General features: G+C 37.9%; 1 protein-coding gene across 6 annotated transcripts in view; it reads right to left on the reverse strand.

The window, feature by feature from the left end:
- Window positions 1-21,692, reverse strand: part of PLAG1 (PLAG1 zinc finger) — a 36,587-nt gene extending 14,895 nt beyond the window's left edge. For all 6 annotated transcript variants that reach the window (XR_013545400.1, XM_020812964.3, XM_020812961.3 and 3 more), the window contains exon 1: window positions 21,494-21,692. The gene's annotated coding sequence lies outside the window, so the exon portion shown is untranslated. The remainder of the gene's footprint in view (window positions 1-21,493) is intronic.
- Window positions 21,693-21,853: the final 161 nt, after the last annotated feature.

Genomic DNA, 21,853 nt, shown 5'->3' on the forward strand with positions numbered 1-21,853 from the left:
GATGACTCCTTTTACTTCACAATTAAAAATGAGCCTACATAGCACAATATTTAGAGCCAATAACTAGCACTGAAGAATATTTTCTTCAATAATGCAAAGATTTCTTCATCCACACATAGCCAAAACCCTGATTAGAGATGGGCACAAAATGAACCCAAAAAACCCCAAACCAAACCAAACCAAAAAATAAAACACACACCAATGAACTGGGCAGGTTTGTCGTTCATTTCCTGACCCAATTTGGGGATCCAATTTTGCCAAAGCAAAATAAAATGACAAACTTTTTTCCCTTTCGGCTTTTTGTTTGCTTCAGCAAACCGGGATTGCCCACTTCTCACTACCCTGTTGCCTCAGCCTACCTGCTGCTGCCAAAGATGCCCTGACTTCTGGGTGCCATCCTCAGTAGCAGAGCCCTGGCAAGGAGACTGGGCCACTGCTTCAGAGCATGCACCTGCTGCCCAGCTAGCTAGTAGGCACATCTTCAGCTCCTCTGGGTCACCTCCACAGCTGCCACTACCTCTCTGGTCTGCCCAGGGAGGCTGAGATGATGGTGGTGGCAGGCAGGCCAGGCAGCAGTGGGAGGGGGGGCAGAGATGGGCTTCAACCACTCTAAACCATTATTCATGGTGGTTTGTGGATAGCCATGAACCATCACGAATCGCCATCATAATCACCAGGTCCTGGGGTAGTGTGAAGTGGGGGGGAAGGTAAAGGTAAAGGTTCCCCTTGACAATTTTTGTCCAGTCGTGTTCGACTCTAGGGGGCAGTGCTCATCCCTGTTTCCAGGCCATAGAGCCAGCGTTTTGTCCGAAGACAATGTTCCATGGTCACATGGCCAGTGCGACTTAGACACGGAACGCTGTTACCTTCCCACAGAGGTGGTCCATATTTATATACTTGCATTTGCATGCTTTCGAACCACTAGGTTGGCGGGAGCTGGGACAAGCGATGGGAACTCACTCCATCACGTGGATTCGATCTTACGACTGCTTGGGCTTCTGACCCTGCAGCACAGGCTTCTGCGGTTTAGCCCGCAGCGCCACCACGTCCCTGGTGCGGGGGGGGGGAAGGAGAGGGAAAAAGATCTCTTTAGCCAGCACACAGGCAGCAGTGCAACACTCAGATTGGGCCTATGACTACAATTTATCCACATCCACCATCATCTCCAACTCAAGATTCCTTAGGCGGAAGCCCTATTTTAAAAAGTAATTTTCAAAGACTAAGTGATACAAAATCCATTAAAAACCACAAAAAAGTCATTTATATGCTTTATTTTTTAATAATTAAATGGCAAAGAGAATTTTTTTAAGGTGGATTCAAATGGCAGTGTAACACCCTACCCTATTATATTACACAAATACCTTTACAAAGAGAAATTGATTAAAGAGTACGTGAACAGCATTCTTTAAATTAAGTATGCATTGTCAAGCCAATTCTGCCTTATGGCAACCCTTTCCACGGTTTTCTACATTAGCACTTGCTCTTTCCTTTTGGGGTCACCCCGGAATTGTGCAGCTTGCCCAAGGCTATACAGACTGGCTTTTCTCTTGGGAGGAAGAGTGGGGAATTTAACTCCCAACTGCTGGCTCTGCAGCTAGATATCTAACTCACTGAGCTCCCCAGCCATGTTCATGTCAGTGTTCATGGAACTTGCATAAGGAGAGTCAGTGGAGGAGAAACTACACCAGACAAACCATGTTGGTCTCACGCCAGCTAGAGCAGCAGGTACATGGGGCTACTGCAGTTCTCATTCACCCACATATTTTGGGTATGTTGCAAGAAACAAGGGACTATGTCTTGAAAGTCTCTCTTAATCTTTGCACTTTCTTCTTCCCCAGGACATTACTTTCTTCTTAGGACACTCTGGGACTAGCTAAGATCCATGGGAGATGCAAGAGATTAGGAGACTGGTTGTCTCTCAATAGGCTCTGTACAGGGGTGCCTCAAAGAAACACACCACTCCCCTAATCCCTTGCAGCTCCCATGGAGCTTAGGTCAGACATACCCACTTTCTTCCTCTTCAGGCTAACAGTTGTTGCTGCAGAGTGAGACTTGCTGGGCCACATATGTGTGAGCTGAAACTCCTTTGAGAACTCAGATTTTTTTTGGCTACAGCTAGCAAAGTATTGGCTGGGGAAACTTCTGGTTAATTCTGTAGTGAAAAACATCTGAAAACTGCATACCTAGTAATTCCATATACAGAATTCAGAATACCTATAATAGTATGCATTGTTACTGTTATTATTTACATTTTAGTTTATACATTCTGGATGTTTGACATTTACTGTAAACAGTATGCTCTTTTAAAAAAATATAATCTTTTTGGTTTTTTTTTACAGAAGGTCTGTTAAAAATCTTCTGTCATTTAACATCAAGTCACATTCAACCTATAGAGACCCTAACAGGGTTTTATGTAAGATATTTAAGGGATACCTTTAGCATTGCCATCCCCTAGTGAGTTTCCATGGCCAAGCAGGGAGTTGAACCCAGGTCTTCTCAATGCTACTCCATCGATTTATTTACCACACCACATTAGCTCTCTAAAATCCAATAAGTCCAAACCAACCATGGACACACAAGGTAACTAAGAAGACCTGTCACATTTTCATTTTTAAATGTAAGCACACATTTGGAAGTACATTAATTAAGGTCAACCACCAAGATGCTTAATAAAAAGGGAGGTTAATTAACTAATACATTACCACCCTACTGTTGAGTTCCCAAAGCAACTTACAAAGATCCCTATCAAGACACTCCATGCCTTCAGGCTTGAAACTCAAAATAATTTGGGGGTGGAGGGAGCTGTGTCAGTCTATTGTACCAAAACCAAAAGAAACATGTAGCACCTTTTTATTTATGTTTTATCTGGCATATGTTTTTGTGGACTACATCCTATTTTATCAGATGCCTGATGATAGGAAAGCTAAAAAAAGTTACACAGCTGGACCAGGCAATGGAATAACTTTGTCTCACTTACCTCCTGCTGCTCTAAAGCTGATAGAATAGATACAGTGATTGGGTGGGGGGATTGGCCTCTCATTAGAGATGATAAAAGAGCCATGCCTGTCTTCTCCCTTTCTGCTCTATAGCCATATGGAATGAATCCAGCTGAGAAAATCACTTTCTTGCCCTTTCCTCCTTACAACACCCTCTCCAACCACAAAGTGCTTGGACTGGGGTAGATTGAAACAGAATTTAGACAGAAAATGTCCCACTCTCTATTCATCAAATGAGCTTCTTCAGCTCTATGGCATAGTAAGTAACATTATGTAAAAACTATGTCCGGTTAGTAATCAAATATGAAATCAAATGCATCAACACTACATGTGCCTGTGCCTCACTTTATTTAGACTAATTACACATACTTATGAATTGTAAACATTCAGTAAGTGCCACTGAATTATAACACTGTTGCCTCACTTTTCAATCCAGACATAATTGAGTATAATAATTTGTTAAGAACTGAATGACTCTATCATTATACAAGTATGTAGTAAAAAAACATAAATGATCAATAAGGCTGCTATTGTTTATCCATTTATTGTTCAAGAGGAGGCACTCTAATGCTCCAGACAATCTAACATTTGCATATCAACAAAGTAGCTTAAATCCAGAACAGACCATAACATTCTTAACCTGTCTATTGCCATCCACCTGCAGCTATTACTATTGAAGTGAGTTGGAACTATGCTTTGAAAATACTAGTAAGCACACAGTGAAAATCATGGGTCCTAGAGAAGCACATTGCAAGGACAGAGGCTTTGGAAAGAACTCTGTTCAACTGTAGTGAAACAACAAAAGACACACAATAATAACATTTGAACTGCAGAGCTCAAAGTGTCCTTATGGATCATTGAGTTCAGCTCCTCTCAAGGAGGCACAGTGGGGAACTGAACTCTTAACCTCTAGCTCCACAGCCAGCAACCTAAGCCACTGAGCTATCCATGCTTAGGTTCCATGCCTTTTCCAAATTCACCATCTAAATTATCCAGAGAATTTAAAATTTAGTGATGTATGTAAGTCATGTCTGCAGCTTTGCACAAAAATATATTATGAGATCTTCCAGATTTTATGACATAATTTGTGTTGACTATAAGTGCCTAAATCCAGTGTTGTACTTGTGCTCAATCACCAGTGCAAGGATTTCCAACCCCCTCTCAATTCCCCCAACCTCACAAACAGCTCAGTATTTCCCACTCTCCAGAGCCAGTTTTGGGATCGCGCGGAGGGATCAACTTTCTGACTCTGTTTGAATGCCCAGTTCTGCAAGTGGAAGTCCTCCACTGGAGTCTGTCCATGATGTTTTTACCACTGCTTTTAGGAGGTGAATAACCCGATGTGTTGTGAAACAAACTCATTATGCAATGTGTGACACCTTTCAAAATGCCATTTAAATTCATTTCTGCAGATAATACATTTCAGTAGCAAACTGTAAAATTCAGCACTACAATAACTTTCCAAGAGGGATAAAAATAAATGATTTTAAAAACAATTTTAATTTCCATTTAAATCAAGATTTGAATAGTTTTTAAAAAATTTAAATAATCAAAAACTCCAGTTTTAAAATTTAAACCATGATTTTAATCAATTTGATTTAAATAAAACACATCCCTTTTCACTGTAAAATAATGTATCAATGGGAGAATTCTACAATCCCAAGCCACCTCAGATGCACACAGTAGAAATACACTAGCCATGCTAGACACACCTTCTCATGCATAATGTATTGCATTTGGAGTGGTGGGGGTCTGTATTAAATTTTGAGTCTCAAATTATGGCCTTGTGGAAATGCATCAAGCTGTTAATTTTGCCCTGGATCGGGGGAACGAAGACATGTATTTTGGGAGTGTTACAATTCATGATTAAATTGGACAAGTAACTGAAGGTAGTACCTTGGATGATTCACAACAAAAAGAAGGAGATGTACAAGCACAAATGGAACGTTAAGTACAGAACACAGATCCATGGAAGAAACACAGTTTGCACTGACAACGTTTGGAAATAAATCAAGAGGAATGGGGAAATGTCATAGCAAGCATATAGCTATTGTTTACCTGTCTGAATGTGTAAAACTGATTTGGAATCCAGACACCTGTCTGTTTTACTACAGAGCAGAAATACTCAGCAATCACCATCACCAGCCTCTGTAATTGCTATCCCAAACAAAGAATAGTTTGCTCTACCTATGTAAATCCTTTTTTGAAAACAAAAATCAATTTTGAAGCGTATTTCAATTACAATAAGGCAAACTGCAGGTCCAGAGTTTTTACATACCATCAGCTTTAAGATCTTCCACTCACCTCTTGGAACACCATCATCATGTCAGGAAAGGACCATGCTTAAGAACTTTGCAATCATGTACCCAGTTTATTCACACACTCAGAGCAAATAATTGTATTTTAAAGATGATAGAGTGAATATACAAGGAAGCAAAAGAAAGTTCAAAAATAAAAATACATAAATAAGCACTACTTTTGAAGATTTCAGAAAAGAAGATTTCTTTACATCTGTATGAGCCTATCAAATCTATGGCAAAGACAACAAATGAATTACTAGCTTAAAAGAGGATTTCAACATAAAGTAAATGGACAGTATGATATGAGCATCAAATGTGGTTTTAGGCAACCAACGAAAACATATAGTGGTTTCGTTTGGAATTCCTGTTGGATGACCTTTTCCAGGTATGTTGTTCTGAGTACTCCTCCCCTCTGAGCAACGCATTCATGTTATAGGAGAATTGTGTGGCTCTATTTTCAAAATTCAGTATGACCTATTGCATAGGTCTAGATTAATAATGGCCACATTATAATGACCTTCAAATAAACTTTAAGTCATCAGAGAGATATGGGGCTTTATGTTTTCCCTTCCTCACTTCAAACATGACTGCAGAATGCAGATGCCTTTTAAAGAAAACTGAAACCTACTAAATGTTTATAGCCATAGATAGCAAAGCCATACATACACCAAGAAGAAAATGTCCAATTTAATTACTACACTATGTAAACAGTAAACGAACTATGCTACTGGCTTATACTATGTTGGCTTTCAAGTTAGCCTCCACACATCTATCTACATTTTTTCTTGGACTGTCAACTTTAATCTTCTTTCCCTGCAGTTGGCAGTAATCATTTGAGCCAAGCTGACAATCAAATAAACTTATGGTAGCTATCTCATCTTCTAATCACACATACAGCAAAACAGTGGTAACTTTAACTGAATGAAACTTATGGTAATGGGGCTGTCAGATTTGGTCTTCAGGTTTTTGGATGTGACAAAGTTCTTCCCAAAGGAGGATTCTGGAGTTTGTCATTAAATCATACTGTAGAAACATGTAAAATGAACATAATGTATTGCAAAGTAAGTTGCTCCAGCTTCAGGCATCGGCATGGAAACCATTTCTATAGTGAAAAGCATGATGCCAACACTTTCACTAACTAGCACCTTTTCTAAAAATAAATCTAATGTTATTTGAATGATGTGTGTATGCAAAAATAAAACTGAAATTGATTCAAACTAAAAAAGCACTATATACACAAGAACATCTAGTAAAATTGAGTTTATGGCAACTGTAGTAGGGGTTTCAAGGTGAGATATTTAAGGAGTGGTTTCACTAGTGCCAGATCTCTCCAAGTGAATTTCCACGGCCAAGGTGGAATTAGAATCTATGCCTCCCCAGGTCTAGTTGGTTATTCTATTCACTACACTGGACTGGACATCCCTAAGTCATAAGTTACAGTAAACAAGTTGGTCTTTAGGGCCCTACCAGATATAAATTGCAATATTGTTCCTAAGTGGGAAAATGCTACTATCCCTTGTACCCAAGACCCCAATTGCTTTGATGGGAAGAATCAGAGAATTCCTTCAAGGGTTGCTCTGGGAAGAATCAGAGAATTCCTTCAAGGGTTGCTCTGGTTCTTTTGTTTCATTTCCCAGTGCATGTGCCAAATTAAAATTTAATTCACTTAAAAAAAAAACCTCTAGTAATGTCACAATGCGTTTTGATTTTGATATTTTTATTGACTTTTTTTTAAAAAAGCAGAGACTTGTAATAACTACCGGTAACTGAGTCTGTTTCTATTAGGCATTGCATCTTCTTGACACCTGGAAGTAGCAACAATGGGCAGGGAGGTTTAAATCTCTCAGCCAAGAGTGTCAGAGACAAAAACGAACCTCTCAAAAGCTCAATTCCTGGGCCTTATCCCATACCGTTGGTGGTTAAGATTACTTCTTCACTTCTCAGGTTATCTCTGGTAGTGTGCTAAGATGGGAACAAAGATGGTGCTCTGTAGTTCTGGGCAGCTGAATTCATCTTCATCTGCAGCATGCTGAATAAAAAAGATTTATCTCCCAGCCCAGTGCATCCCAAGGATGAATAACCTTGCATCCGATCAGCATAGATCAGCTGCAAAGGTGTTGGCTGTGCAAAATCTCTCTCTCCCCATCCTTCTATCTTTGTGGGGGCAGGGCAGAGGTAGGAGGAATACAAATGTTTATCTTAAAGAAGCCTTACTTTAATTTGGCCAATGTGATTCTCTCCAACACAATTATGAGAGAACACTTAGCCCCTCTTCTCTGTCATCACATTCTCCCCATGGTCAGTAAATAAACATCCACAGAAGAGTTTCCTGCATACAGACTTTCCAACCTTGAACCTCCACTTTTCTGGATCAGATGTGTTCTAGCAAAATCTAGTTCCACCAGCGATGGTGATATAGAACCAGTTTTCACCCCATTAATTTCCACTCTGCTTTGACCACGTGGACAGAAGGCATAAATAGAGAACTCAGACTCTCAGAAGGTGGCAAGAGGAAAATAAAGCTGCAGCATCAATGAAGAATAGCCACAATAAAAAGCTGCCATAAAGAAAAAAGGCACAGTCCCTGTCCTGTTCACAGAATGAATGTTGAGATCAAACTGCTTGTGCATTTTATTGTGTGGGTTTTAAAATATGGTCTGAGCACTGAGGTATCATGATGGTTAAACCAATCATGATAGTATGAATTTCTAAACTTAAGAACAAGAAAAATTGGCTTAAGCTTGGAATGGAAATTTCCCATCTCTTCATCTTTCCTGCAGCCCCATACCCTCAAAACTCTGCTTTCAAGTGTTGTGTGACTTTACCAGAACAACACCGAATGTACGTATCACTGAAATTCATACCTACACTCTTGGATCCAAGTTAATACTTCTTTTCACCTCTGAAAAAACACCACCATCCCACTGGCAATCAACAGATCTGAGCCCAAGTCTTCTAATTGCTATTCTAATTATCTAACCACTACATCACACTGGCATTCAATAATGTGCAAGTGAGATAACAGTTGACTGAATCACAGAGAGACCCATAGTACAGTCTTAATAAAAGTGCAGTTCTACAACATACATTTGGTATTAAAGTTGTGAAGTGGAGTTGCTGAACATAATTGTCTAGTTTGGCCACCACCTGAGAGCAAATATTACTTAATTTGACACTCTTTCCAAAGATGCATCAAACTGGACTTTGGAAGAGCGTCAAATTGAATAATATTTGCATGGGATATAAAGCATGGGAAGAAGGGACAAACTACATGGAGAAAAGTACATAGTTCAACTTATCATGACGCCATAATCTGTAATTTGGATAGATATGAGTACCTAACTGAAACATTCAGGTTACCAGAGACAGGCTCTGCTCTCATCACAGTAATAGTCCTAACATTCTTTTTGTAATTTATCTCATGACTGGCAAAATTTTTACTATGATTATCATTCCCTAATACTCCAGTTCCACTCTAAATCTTGCCCCTTCTAAAAGAGCAAGGTTGGTAACTGTGCCTTTTATCCAAGTATAGAGTTATAGTTACAGGGGAAAAGTTGCAGGCAAGGAAAAAAGTCTTGAGAGGGACCAGGATCCCCCAAGTCTGGCACTATATGTAGCTGGCAGCAGCAGCAATCAGGAGATCCTTTGAAGTTTACCTGGCATATCAAATCTGGGCTTACCTGGAGAAAGGCAACCTGAACATGGGTATGCATTTGCTAGATAAAAACAAATGAGACTGCTATAAAGCATTTGGGCAGGAGCTTAATAGTACTGGGGGACTTACACTGTCCTTTGCAAACCATTGGAATTTATCTCATCAACTCTGCTCTCAAACTCTGCAACAGTTATGCAGTACAGGAGGATGCCACAGTGTTTCACAGTTAAAGAACTGTATCACTCTAGCTACAGAACTGTGCCTCTCACAGGGAAGAAAGCAAAAGAAAGCCACAAAGGGGGAGGGGGGAAGCTAGAATGATTCTGGTAGCACAACTTGCACTGGATTTTAGTTTGGCCATGGGACTCAGGGATTGCATGACCACTTGTCGCTCACTGAGTATGAAACAAGCATTTGCTGGGTAGTTAGAATACACTACATTGATTTTGTTCCAGCTACAGTGGTCATCAGTGTAGTTCTACACACTTTGAAGCCCTGAGCAGTACGGGGCAAGTTGTTTGAAAAACCACCTGTATGTGTGATAACTACCCACCCTTAAGATCTGTTAGGTTGGTGGGCACAAGGAACAAATGTTTCAGGAATAGTCTCTACTCTTTGGAACTCCTTTCAAGGAAGTTACGTTTGGTCCCTTTAGCCTTGGCTATGAGAAAGGCTTCAACCTATACCTATTGTTCATTCTTACAACATAACTTTCTCTCCCTTGCCTTCAATATTACCTGAAGACTGGTTCCAGAGCTCTCCTTGGCCCTCTGGAGTTGGTTTTGTGGTAGATGGGAAGCTACACCGGGGAGAAATTGTCTGCTTATTTAATGGTAGCAGAGATTCTGATCTCTTCACTTTTAGAAACATCACCTCTACAGCTTCTATGATGTGGTCTTACTGGAAATGCTGCTGGCTGTAATGTACTGGCTGCATTAAACTGGAAAGTATTGTTGTTTGCTTTTGCATTTTTGAATATTTTATTTTTAACCATAACATAATCTTAGTGGATACTCATTGTGGTATAGCGATAAGAGCGATGAACCAGAACTTGGGAGGCTTAGGATTGAATCTCCACTCAGCCATGAAAGCTCACTGGGGGTGTGGAACTGGTAAAACCACTCCTTCAAATACATTCATTTACCTTGAAAGTCCTATTAGGGTTGCTGTAAGTAGGTTCCAACCTGGCATCTCATAACAATCTTAGTATAAAAAAATAAAGTAGACAAAACTGTAGTGGCACCTTAAAGACTACCTGCTATATTTTAATGTGAGCTCTCATGGACACTTGTCCTCCAAAGCACACATTAAAATATAGCAGTTAGTCTTTAAGGTGCCACAACATTTTTGTCTTATTTTTTATTTTTATTTTGGTTTTGCCTAATATGCTAGCACGGACTACCATGGCCACCTCTTTCAAAACTACAATCTCAGTAGAATTATTTTCATGGTATGTTCTTGTTCAAATGCTTACCAATTATCTTTATGGCCAAGACCTTCTAAGGTCTTGGCCATAAAGATAATTGGTAAGTATTTAAATTAAATAAATAGTGAGATTTTTCCAACATTATAGCAGCAGTCTTGGGAATGATATTAGCAATTGTGATCTACAAATATGCACAGTATTTCATACTTAAACATGACAACTAGACATCATATTTTATGTTAGCTTTTTCATTTTTTATTTGCTCCGATGCAATCATTACTAAACTGCAGCTTTTCTATGACAGAGTGTACAATAATTTGCAAAGTATTACTACACATTAGTTGTTATTTTACTGAGCTGGCTTTTTATCTAAAGGTATGTATTCACAGTTTCAGTTCAAGGTATTTCCATGATTATGTGTCCTATATACTATAAAGAAGACTTCTGGTCTTCTAGTTTTCATGTTTCATTTGATTTTTAAATCTACTGTTTTATCATCTATCAACACTTAAAGATTTTCCAAACTTTGGTGATATATTTTACCACTTCAACCAAAATTTTCCTTTCAAAATACAAGCTTAAATGTGAGCAAAACTAGGAAACCTAGTTTTTAGTGTTGGTTTTAAAAAAACTAAATTCTTCCCTGTTAAGAAATTTAGGAATGGGATACCACCACAAAAAGACAGCTGCTTTGAGATATTAATAAAACCCTTTGATAGATTCCTCTCCCTCCACTGAGATGCTAAGTGGGATGCCCAAACATTTTACAGCATTCATATCAATATGGAGAAAGTACAATCCCAGCTTCTTGCACTACTCACATGTGTATGGAACCATTTTTAGCATTCATTTTTCTATCAAAGTTCAAAGTATTTTGATTCAGTGGGACCACAACAAAACTGAAGACTTGGCAACTGATCTAGAAGCCCATGCACTTGATCACCATTTGGTAAACTAAACACTAATTTGTGGATTATGTAAATTTTAGCCAATATGTTGAAAGCTGTTTTCACCAGGGTGCCAGCAGCATATTGGAAAGCCATTCAGATATCATAAAATGTTTGAATATTTGGTTTGTATTTTTAGTTTGCTAAACAAACACCCTCACCCCCATCAGTCATTATCTGTGCTATCTTAGTAATTACTGATTACTTTAAGTACAAGAACATCACCATTACACTATGATCAGGAAGAAGAAGCTAGTATTACTTTGCCCATCTAAAACACAGTCTTGAAACAGTTTGGTATTCAGCAAGTTCTGAGACAATTTGGATTGCACAGCATATTTCTGAAGATGCAAATCAAACATGTATTGGAAATCACTGTCATTTAACCAAGTATACAACTCAGAGAAGCTCATAAGGGATATGTCACACAAGACAAAACTCTACCACTTTTCCTGAATGTTTGGGTTCAAATGATATTGCTGATAAGTACACAGTGAACAAATAAACTCTTTGGAAGTACTGCAGTGTTGCTGGAACTTAAATAAAACAAATGTCCATAATTTATGTTGCTAACTAATTCAATGAACATTCACAGGTTGTTTTTGGGTAGAAATAATGCATATTTGAGAGAGAGAGAGAGTACTAATTTATCTTTTCATAAATATCCCTTCTACTAAAATATGGAAATAAATATAGTACCACTAACACTACCATATATGTGACAAAAGATTTTAATCAAATAATATTAGTCTAACATGGAGTTTTCTCTTCCAAACCCTTAACACTAAATAGCTGACACTTTATTGCAGTATTACTTTATCTATTGGATCACAAGTTGCTTTGCTGTACACTTAATTCTCAGACTACTGCACTGCCCCCCACCTTTGTATGGGCAAGAGCACCTCAGAGGAAAGCTCTATTCCAAAACGAAAGTTAGGTTTATGTTCAACTAAACTCACAGTTGGAACTAAAATTTAAGTAACATGAGACCTTCTGAACAGGAAGCACATGGAATGGGTTGCAAGTACTGCTTACTCTCTTATCCAACACTTAGAACAGTAAGAAGTTACAGCATATGTCTATGAATATATAAGACATTTTTAAACCATTAAAAGTGATGCAGTTACCACAATATTTATTTAATTGTAACTAATTTGTTTCTGTTGAAATGGCTGGTTTCAGCTTATCCAGAAAACTTGGAAGTGGCTTTTTATTCATATATAATTCCAGCTTCTATAGCAAGACCAGCATAATTTAACTTTTTCAACATATGTATAACTATATTACTATCATTGCTAAACAAAAAATAAATGGCTTTGAACTAAAATGCATTTGGAACAATCTAGCAGAACTGAGTAATGCAAGATTAAAATTGTATATAATGATTAGCTTTGTGGTAAGTGGGGATTTCAACGTTGATCCAAATTTGTCACCAGATTTCAGCACCTTTTGAACCAAATTCATTTATCTCCAAAACTCTATAAATTGCCAGGAAATCTGCCCAAGCTTACTTAGCAAGCTTCATAAATGTGCAAGATTTGTTAATTTGCTGCTTCCCTCCCCTACAGCAAACTGAACTGACTCGCTTACTATACTAGACAGAAATATAAGCTACACTTATGATATGCTGTAATGGCTTACTGTTCTCCCTTGCCAATTAAGTATGAAAAATACAAAAATTCTATTGATCAAAATTAACACATAACAGTTCTATCACTGAAGACCACTTTCTTTGCAAGGTAAAATCTGTGGTCATAATAAGAACATTTCAACATTAGTAAAATCCTCATAACCGAATAAGATAATGTTTTGAATCTCTGGCTTAGTTGCTCAACATTAGGCAAAGTCCCATGGATATTGGTTGCATATATTTAAATTCTCCCTTCATATCTTTGAACTCACAGGAACATTCTGAGTTCCTAGGTGTCACCAACCACTTAATGATGGAGACAAAATTGTTTACCAGCACGGTGCTCTATTATATGCCTTCAAAACAGAAACACAAGCGTTTTTTTAAAAAACTAGAAAGTGCCATTCATACATATTATTTCAGGAGGATTCTATGAGCTAAACCATGATATAACAGATCTAGTAAAATGCTGTTACTGGTTCCCGCTTGGCCCATGTTTATGTCCATGACTTCATGAACATTTTAAGCTGGCCCATACATTATTAAAAGCATTAGGGATTAGGCCTATAATACAAGGGAAGTGTTAACGTTTGATCAATCAGTCTCTCTCAAAACTGAAACAGATCAAAATGTTTATTGTACTTCCAAATAAACTGCATGACACTATTTTTGTTTTAAAGAACTAGTATGTCATCTTAATGAATGTAATGAGTTCCCTTGTGATTGCAGGACAATTAAGGAAGTGTTCCGTTTACATTCTCAACTACAACAAATTTTCTGACTTCCTCCTGCAAAATGTGTATTATGGATAGACTTATCTATATAATAATTTCAGGGAAAGTTATCTTTCAGTATACCTTTAAGCAAAAGCTGTTTTGTGTAAATTGATTTTATGTAATACACAGTGGAAGTTTATTTCAAGATGCTTTTTGTTTAATCTTATAAGCAAATTAACCATTTTATTTCTAGAAAGTGCAGATCATGTGAAAGGGAACCTAATAAAGAAAAGAAAATTAATCTAAGTAAAGTCATCTACATGGAGCTTAAGGAGACTTTAAAAAGCCAATGAAGACTAAATGCACAAATTCAAAGCAGATTTTTTTCTGTATGAGTCTACTACAGATTAACATGTATTAAACTACAATTAAAGCTCTAAGGATACTAATTCTTTGGCCAAAAAGAAAAAAAATGGAAATTAAAGATGGTCTGAAGATACCCATGTACTGTACAACTTCTACATTTGAAATGCAGTACAAGTACAAGGCAATTTAACAAGTGCAGGTTATTCTACAAAGAAAAAAAATGCATCAAATCAAGAAGCAGGAACAAATAAAGGCTTCAGAGCACAATTCCATACTTTTAAGTTCAGAATTAACAGCAGATAACAAATATTAGTACTATTTTAAAATCTATGAAACAAACAATTTTAATCATTAACTATGTACAGTACTTTAGAAAATATTAAGTCAATTGAATTTAAGACTTCCTAATTTTGAACTGGACTGTGGCAACTTTACAGACAATAGTGATATTCTAATTAAAAGTAAGTTTAAAGATCCATGTAACTAACTAATACTATATTGTTTGCTATTAATAGCAAATACAGAACCACTTAGCATTATCCTCTTTTACTGCACTAAATGGCATTCCATAATTTCTCTGTTTAGGTGAATTATTAGACAGTTTACTAACATTTAAATGTTGAAAGAGATACATTGGGTACCACTAAACTGGCATTTTCTATAAGCTAGCAATGAACTAATTTACAAGATTAATTCATACTTTCTTAAAGTCCCCTAGAGGAGAAAAACTAAACTTGCACCAACTACACATACTACCCTTCAAGAAATAGTACCAGCTTTAATAATATGTCTAACAAAGGAAAATGTTTTAAATGTACTGTATTTACACTGATTTTTTTCTATTCCTTTAAGGAAACTGACAGTCTTCTGAACATACAAGCAATATAACAGTTAAAACACAGAGTGTTATGTAATTTGCACATATTCATATATGTGCAGTCTCAAATAGGTTTTCTTTAACTTTAGGTATCAATAAGGTAAATAGATACTCAGTGTCCAAAAACAGTAAAATATTTCTCAAAACATTGGACAGAATTGTCTAGTTATCAACAGAACCTGAAAAGCATCTAATATCCAACTTTAAATTATACCAGCTCTTTTAGAACAAAAAAACTATACAATTATCTTTATTCAAAATGTAAAGCTATTTCTAAACTCCAACAAACTATTTCAGAAATTGCAGCATAAGACATTCAGTCTTTCCCAATTCTCAAAAATGTAATTTGAAATTTCAGAATGCTGTTACCACATCCTATAACACACTCAGATATAAACGAATACAAAAGCAGAAAAATGAAAATCAAGTGTCACAATTATACTTCTCATCAAAATGAAAAAACAGATTTTTAGCACACAAAGTGAATAGTACTTTCAACAAGTTCTCGAAACACACCACAGCAAGTTATAGAACAGGAGTACTGTTTGTAATTGGACTAGAACATCCATACTCACTGTTAGAAATTTAATATACCCATAATGATTCTGAGATGATTTTATCACAAAAGTCTGTTAGAAAGAAGATAGCATCAGGAAACCCAATTTACTCTTTTAATGTGTGACAGATCTTAGCTTTTTGAAAACATTTTAGTTTTAGTTTTAAAAAAACTGACAACTAATTCCCATTAAACACTTTCTAATCTGATTTCTAGGGATATTCTCCACACAGCGACACATTTGGCACAAGTGCAAATAAGATTATAACAGCTTACTCCAAGACACTTTCCCCCCCAAACACTGCAATTAATTTTTTCCTTAAAAGCTTGTTTCCTTTGTTCTACCTCACTTTTCTATTTCTTTTATCAGTCTCTTGGCTTCATTTAAATCATGAGTTAAAGTTTCCCACTGCCTTAAGAAAAGAATCCCATACTATTTGGATACAATTCTTCTAGAAATACTCATAGAACTTTCTACTAATGACTTCAATTTCAAACTTGTGTAAAACTAAATGAAAATGAATCATCTGATATTAACAAAATTCACATTTATCTTTGATATCTTAATAAAATAACAAGCATGCTGATTATGGTTGTCCAAGGAACATGACATCTTTAATTAATAACAATATTTGCAAACTGAATACTCAGATATAAGATTTCAACACTTAAAGCCATCCTCCCAGTAAGCTATACTTACATAACACCAACTTATATTATAACTTATCAGTAAATTGTAAGATACCAAACTTTTATATAATTACAACTATAGATGGACATATTCAGCCATATATCATAAAACGAATTCTAAATGCTCTTTATTCAACAGCAAACAAATAAATTACACACAGTATAAGGAAAACTGGATTACTATTTGTAAAAAGCCACATATTCTTTCTATTCTGATGTATGCAAATCAAGGACTAGATTGCAATTATACTTTCTTCCTAATATAGATATAGTCTGTTATTGAGATGTTTTACTTGCTTAATACAGTTACTTGTGCATCATGTATGAGTTTTTAAGTATATATTTCAGGTCAGAATGTTACACCTTTCCATATTACAATTATTGCATATATTTGTCTGATGCTTTCTGAACAGTGAATAATCAGTTAAAGATGAGCAATAATGAAATTTGGACAAGCATTAAATAATTTTGTCAAAACACATGAATGATATCTGTTTTCAGGAGTACAGATGTTCATTATCTATTCAGATTTTTCAGCATTATAGTGGATGGTTTGGACATTACATACAAAAAAACTTTTAAAAATAATCAAGGGAATTTAAAGTTTATCATTAAATGCAATGAAATATATTAAAATATTATTATAAACCAGTGATCAAAAGTAAAATATAGAATGCAGTATTTCATGTCTCTAAGTGAACTAAAAGCTCAATTCACACTATGAAAGGATGAGATGAACACTTTATAAGAAGCAGCTCCAAACATTTGTATTAACAGAAGGGAGTAGTGTAGTCAATACAAAATACAAATGTAGGAATAGGTGATATCTTTATAGACCACTAAAAAAATCATCATACAATCTGAATAAGTCCTGATCCACGAAAGCTTGTAGACTATATGATGGTTTTTAGTGGTCTATAAAGGTATTGCCTACTCCTGAATTTGTATTAACAGAGTAAGACTGTGGCTGTAAGGCATTACTAAGAGAAATGATCACTAACCATAAAGAAAGTGTACTAATATTTAATATAATTACATTATATATGAAGCAAATAATGAGATTTCACTAAAGGGCAGGAGCATCATAGGGTAGTTTGGTCTATAAGATGCACTCAATAATATTTGAATCTATTCAAAAACTGTTGACATGTTAGTATTAGGTTTCTGCATTAAATGAACTGTGTCAGAATAATGTAATTTTATAAACTTCTGTTTTAGCTTAATCACAAAAACACTTCATACAAGGTTTCAATCCTAAATGAACTTGAAAATAGTCAAGTACGTAACAATAAAATTTTACTGATCTCTTTAAGTTAGCTTGTTACAAAGAGACATTTTCATGCCATTATGATTCTCAGCATTTTAAGCACATGTAACCAAATATATTCTAGAACCATTATATTTCTAATTGTCCTTATTTTTAAATGTATTGCTGCAACATTAAAGGTGTTAAAAAGTTTTTTTAAAAAGAGACTATGCTTAAGAGGAAGACAAAGATAATAAAATGCACTTTTACATGATATGTCCTGTGATATGTGTATAACAGATACAGCTAAGTCAACAGAATTATATTCAAATGTTTCGCTTACAGGTATCCATACATACAATATGAATGAAACAGCTTGATATTATGAAGGACCAACTGATTTAATCTAGCCCCCTGGGGAATTCAACAATTCATGCTCAAATATTTAGCACTATGGTTAATGGTTGTAATGATGTTTCTCCATGTTTGTTAAATGAACTCTAAAGTCCATCAAATGTACAGTAACAACTGAAAACTACAGGTTCAATTCCTAATAATTATCCTACATGCACTTGTGAACTCAGTGTCTTTAACCAGTAGACAAAAATTACTGATCTGCAAATGCTAGCTACTCAAGTGACATTCTTAAAACATATGGTACACATCAGCCATTTGCCAAGTTTGTTTGCTTTTAGGATTTTTACCTTCTCTTTAATTCCAACATTATATGGGAAAAATAGAAAAGCATTAAATAACAAGAAGCAATCTGCATATAATTATTACATAGTAACAAATTAGCCTCTCATCTACCGATATTAATCATACTATGAAAACAACTCAGACTAAATTTTTAAAAGAAAGCCACTGGGAAACTTGGGATTTTTTTTTTTACAAAAGTCTGAAGACACATACCAGAAAATTTATACAAGTATTGCCCTGAAGTAGCCCTAACACAACTGTAGAATGAAGTCCCTTGAACCCAATGAGATTTACAGTACTTTCATGTGAAAATGCACAGCACAGAAACAGGTTACAGACATTTGCTGCAGATGACAGCAAATCAGTTATATATCTATAAGGAACAAAAGGAAATAGAGATTTCTTTCAAGAGAGAGTCTCTATCTTATAGAGAAAAATTTCCAATCAAAACTGATGACAGATTTAAATTTAGATAGCACTGAGGCAAATAATTTTAATATTATCCAAATAGTACCTGAGAAGCACAACAGCTGTTAAGAGATTTTTTTTAAATAGTATAGTGCTCCTTAGGTTTTTCACTTAAGCCAAGTTTATACTGATCCAATTTTACATCAAGGAACCTGCACATTTACAACTTTAAAATGCAGGTAGATCTTTCATCAATGATTTCTAAAAGTTCCCTAGAATATTTTCCTAAGAAATAACTTGGCATCAGTTAAAAATGTCAAGAACACACCTATGTAAAATCTGGTCACATTTCAGTTTCTCTCCCCCTTCAAAACCCCCAAATCTAGGGATACTGTAAGTATAAATGACAACCTAATATATTTAAAATGTACAAGATAGAGAAGTTGTGTTTACTCTTTGTGCTAACTTAAACCCTTTAAATGGAAGTGAATGCCATTCACAGACTTAAAATATTTGGATTTTTTGACAGAAACAATAGAATTGAAAGTGTTTCAACACAGCTTATCAACATATCTGTTAGCAACATTTCTGTACATCTGCACTATTTTTGGCAAGTAGATTTCAAGAGCTGTTTTGGGGAACTGTGAAATGGAAGAAAAATGTTACACTTTGCAGCAGGTCATTTCAATTTCTGCACACATAAATCCTAAAGCAATTTCTAAGGCACCACAATTTAATTAAACTTCAGTCATCAGACATTATTGAGTTACAACAGAAAATAATGATCAGGTCCAAACAGTACTTACACATTTCTCATGCAAAGGAGTGTACCCATAACCAGAGTGATTCGACTGACCTAGTGTAATTCCACCAGTGTAAGTAAGTCACTGATTGCCTTCAAACTGTGATTTATCACATTACAGTTCAACAAATCCAGAACTACCTTGCTTTAGTTAGACATTTTGCATAGGTGAAGATAGCTAGAAGAAAAGAGGAGCGGTCTCTTTAAGATACCGTGCTCTGTCCCTTATCCCACGTGGAAACCAACATCAGCAGCACTTTCGCATAAACTTCAATGGGATGCAAAGCGAGCCTTTTTTTAACACATAAAGCGCGAAAATCGCAGGCTGCATTCTTAACGGAATACAAAACAGGTGAAATAAACATGCCCAGCATCACCGGTGCTCTCCCAGCAGAGAAGACTTCACTACGTATATATATACAGTATATATATTTTTAAAATGGCACGTTGCTTTACGTCTATGCTACTCTACTATAATGCCCTTTATAGACAGTGGACCCAAACACTGTGATCCATCCATAGCCAACGCAAAGGTACAGGACTCCATAAACCGGAAAGATTTACTCTTTTGCATTACAGATCTTCATGAGATCGAGAGAAAGCTAACATATAGGTATGGCATTGCGCGCCACCTTCTCCCATCTATGCCCCCCCTCCCAACAAACAAAGAGCACGAAAAGGAAGGTACAAAGTTTGGCAAAGGCAGCGCTTATCTGCTTTGCAATCTCTCCTCCTTGCCCCAGTAGTGGAGGAGCTCGTGCATTCCCACCTCCCGCCACCATTCAAGGGAGAAAAAGGGATTTTACACGTTCTCGCATTGTCGGGAACCGAGCTGTAAAAGGACTTTTTGCCTTTCCGAAGCAAGTCATCATCAACAAAAATAGGCATCAATACTGTATTAACTCCTTGCTCTCTGGGGGGAGGTGCAAAGCCGACCCCGGGGGGGGGGGGCGCGGGGGTTCACCGTGATCTCTTAGGGAGAAATCGGGGAGTGGATACGATTCGGGGTAATTTTTTGAAATTTTTTTCGGGTATTTTTTTATTTTGTTATATGCCTCAGTTCTCCCTCCATTTTGGTTGTTTATGATACTGACAACAAGCTATCCCTGCTCTCTCTCTCTCTCTCCGGATCCCTCCTGCTTTCAGTTAACGACCCCCCCCCCGCCTCCCCAAAGCAACCCACCCTCCAGTTCTTGCTTGCTTTCAAAAGTCTCCTCTTAAAACCCACACAAGGAGGGAGAGGTGGGGGGGGAAGCCTCCCGAGCAGAAGGGGAACCCGAAAAAAAAGGCAGTTTCTTTTCTCTACTGGGGCAGCGAGGGGGGAAAAAAACTTTTGTCCAATAAAAAAGAGAGACAGAGAGGGAGAAAGGCGCTGCATGCCCCACAGTTAAACTCCGGAGAGCCCCCCTCCCAAAAGCTTTCCGCCCCGGGGTCCCAGGCACCCTGTCCGGATAGTGCCACCCCCCTGGAAGGTTTCTGCACCAAATGGGGCGGGTTTGGCGCTACGGGTGAATTTACATTAATTTTCACTCATTTTTGGGGGGGCACCGCGGGCTCTTAATGTCTTCCGCTCCCTTCTCGCTGCTGCTGCTGCTGCTACCGCTGCTGCTGTCACTAGATTCACAGCACAGAGACGCTGGAGCTCAGGGACGGGGGGGGGGGGGGAGAAGAAGAGAGCGAGAGAGAAGAGGGTAGGAAAGAAGGGCAAGAACTTCTCCCAAAGTTTCTCTCTCTCTCTCTCCCCCCCCCCCAACCCGGGTTCCTAAACGAGAGACGGGGGAAGACCCTGCTCTGCAGTCTCTCTCTCTCTGTGGAAGTGGGAGAGAGAGAGAGAGAGAGAGGCGAAGGGAGGAAGGGGGGGCGAGCGAGGAGGAGGAGGGCGAGAAAAGAGAGAGGAGGGAAACTGCGGCCAGAGGGACTGAGGGAAAAGTGCGGCTTTCTGTTTTAGGGTGCGCTCCAGGACCCCCCAGCAGGCGGGCAGCGGAGCTCCCAGGAGCGAAGGAAGGGAGAGAAGCCCCGCACAAACTTTCCTCACGGCGGCTCCGCTCTTCTCTGATTCTCCCCCCCCCCTCCGCTCTTTCGCCTCCTCCTCCTCCTCCCCTTTCAGAATTTAAATAACCCTAATATTTCCCTGCTGAACCCCGGCTCCGGAACCCCAAACCAGCCGCTGACTCACCGTGGGAGCCTCAGCATCCCTTCCGCGCGCTCTTCCCGCCTTTTACAGGGTTCTCCGATTTTTCTGTAATTTTTTCCCCATATTTCGGGCTGGACGCTGCGGGCCTGGAAATTGTTTGCTTTCCCCTCTTTCCAGCAGCCATTGTAGTGTATGCGCTGCGGTGCAGCTCAGCCTGCCGCACACGCCGCGCCCACACCGCCAGCCGCCCACACGCGCCGCGGGTTGGACACCTCCCCCTGTCACTCAGGCGCTTAGCCGCGCCCAGGCGGTGGCGCCTTTGACGCTCGCGGCGGGTCTCGTTGGTAGGAGGAAACGCCGCTCGGGGAAGGGCGGGGAGGAACCGAGCGCGGATTGGCCAGC

Source organism: Pogona vitticeps, chromosome 4, assembly GCF_051106095.1.
Source record: "Pogona vitticeps strain Pit_001003342236 chromosome 4, PviZW2.1, whole genome shotgun sequence".
Lineage (NCBI taxonomy): Eukaryota > Metazoa > Chordata > Lepidosauria > Squamata > Agamidae > Pogona > Pogona vitticeps.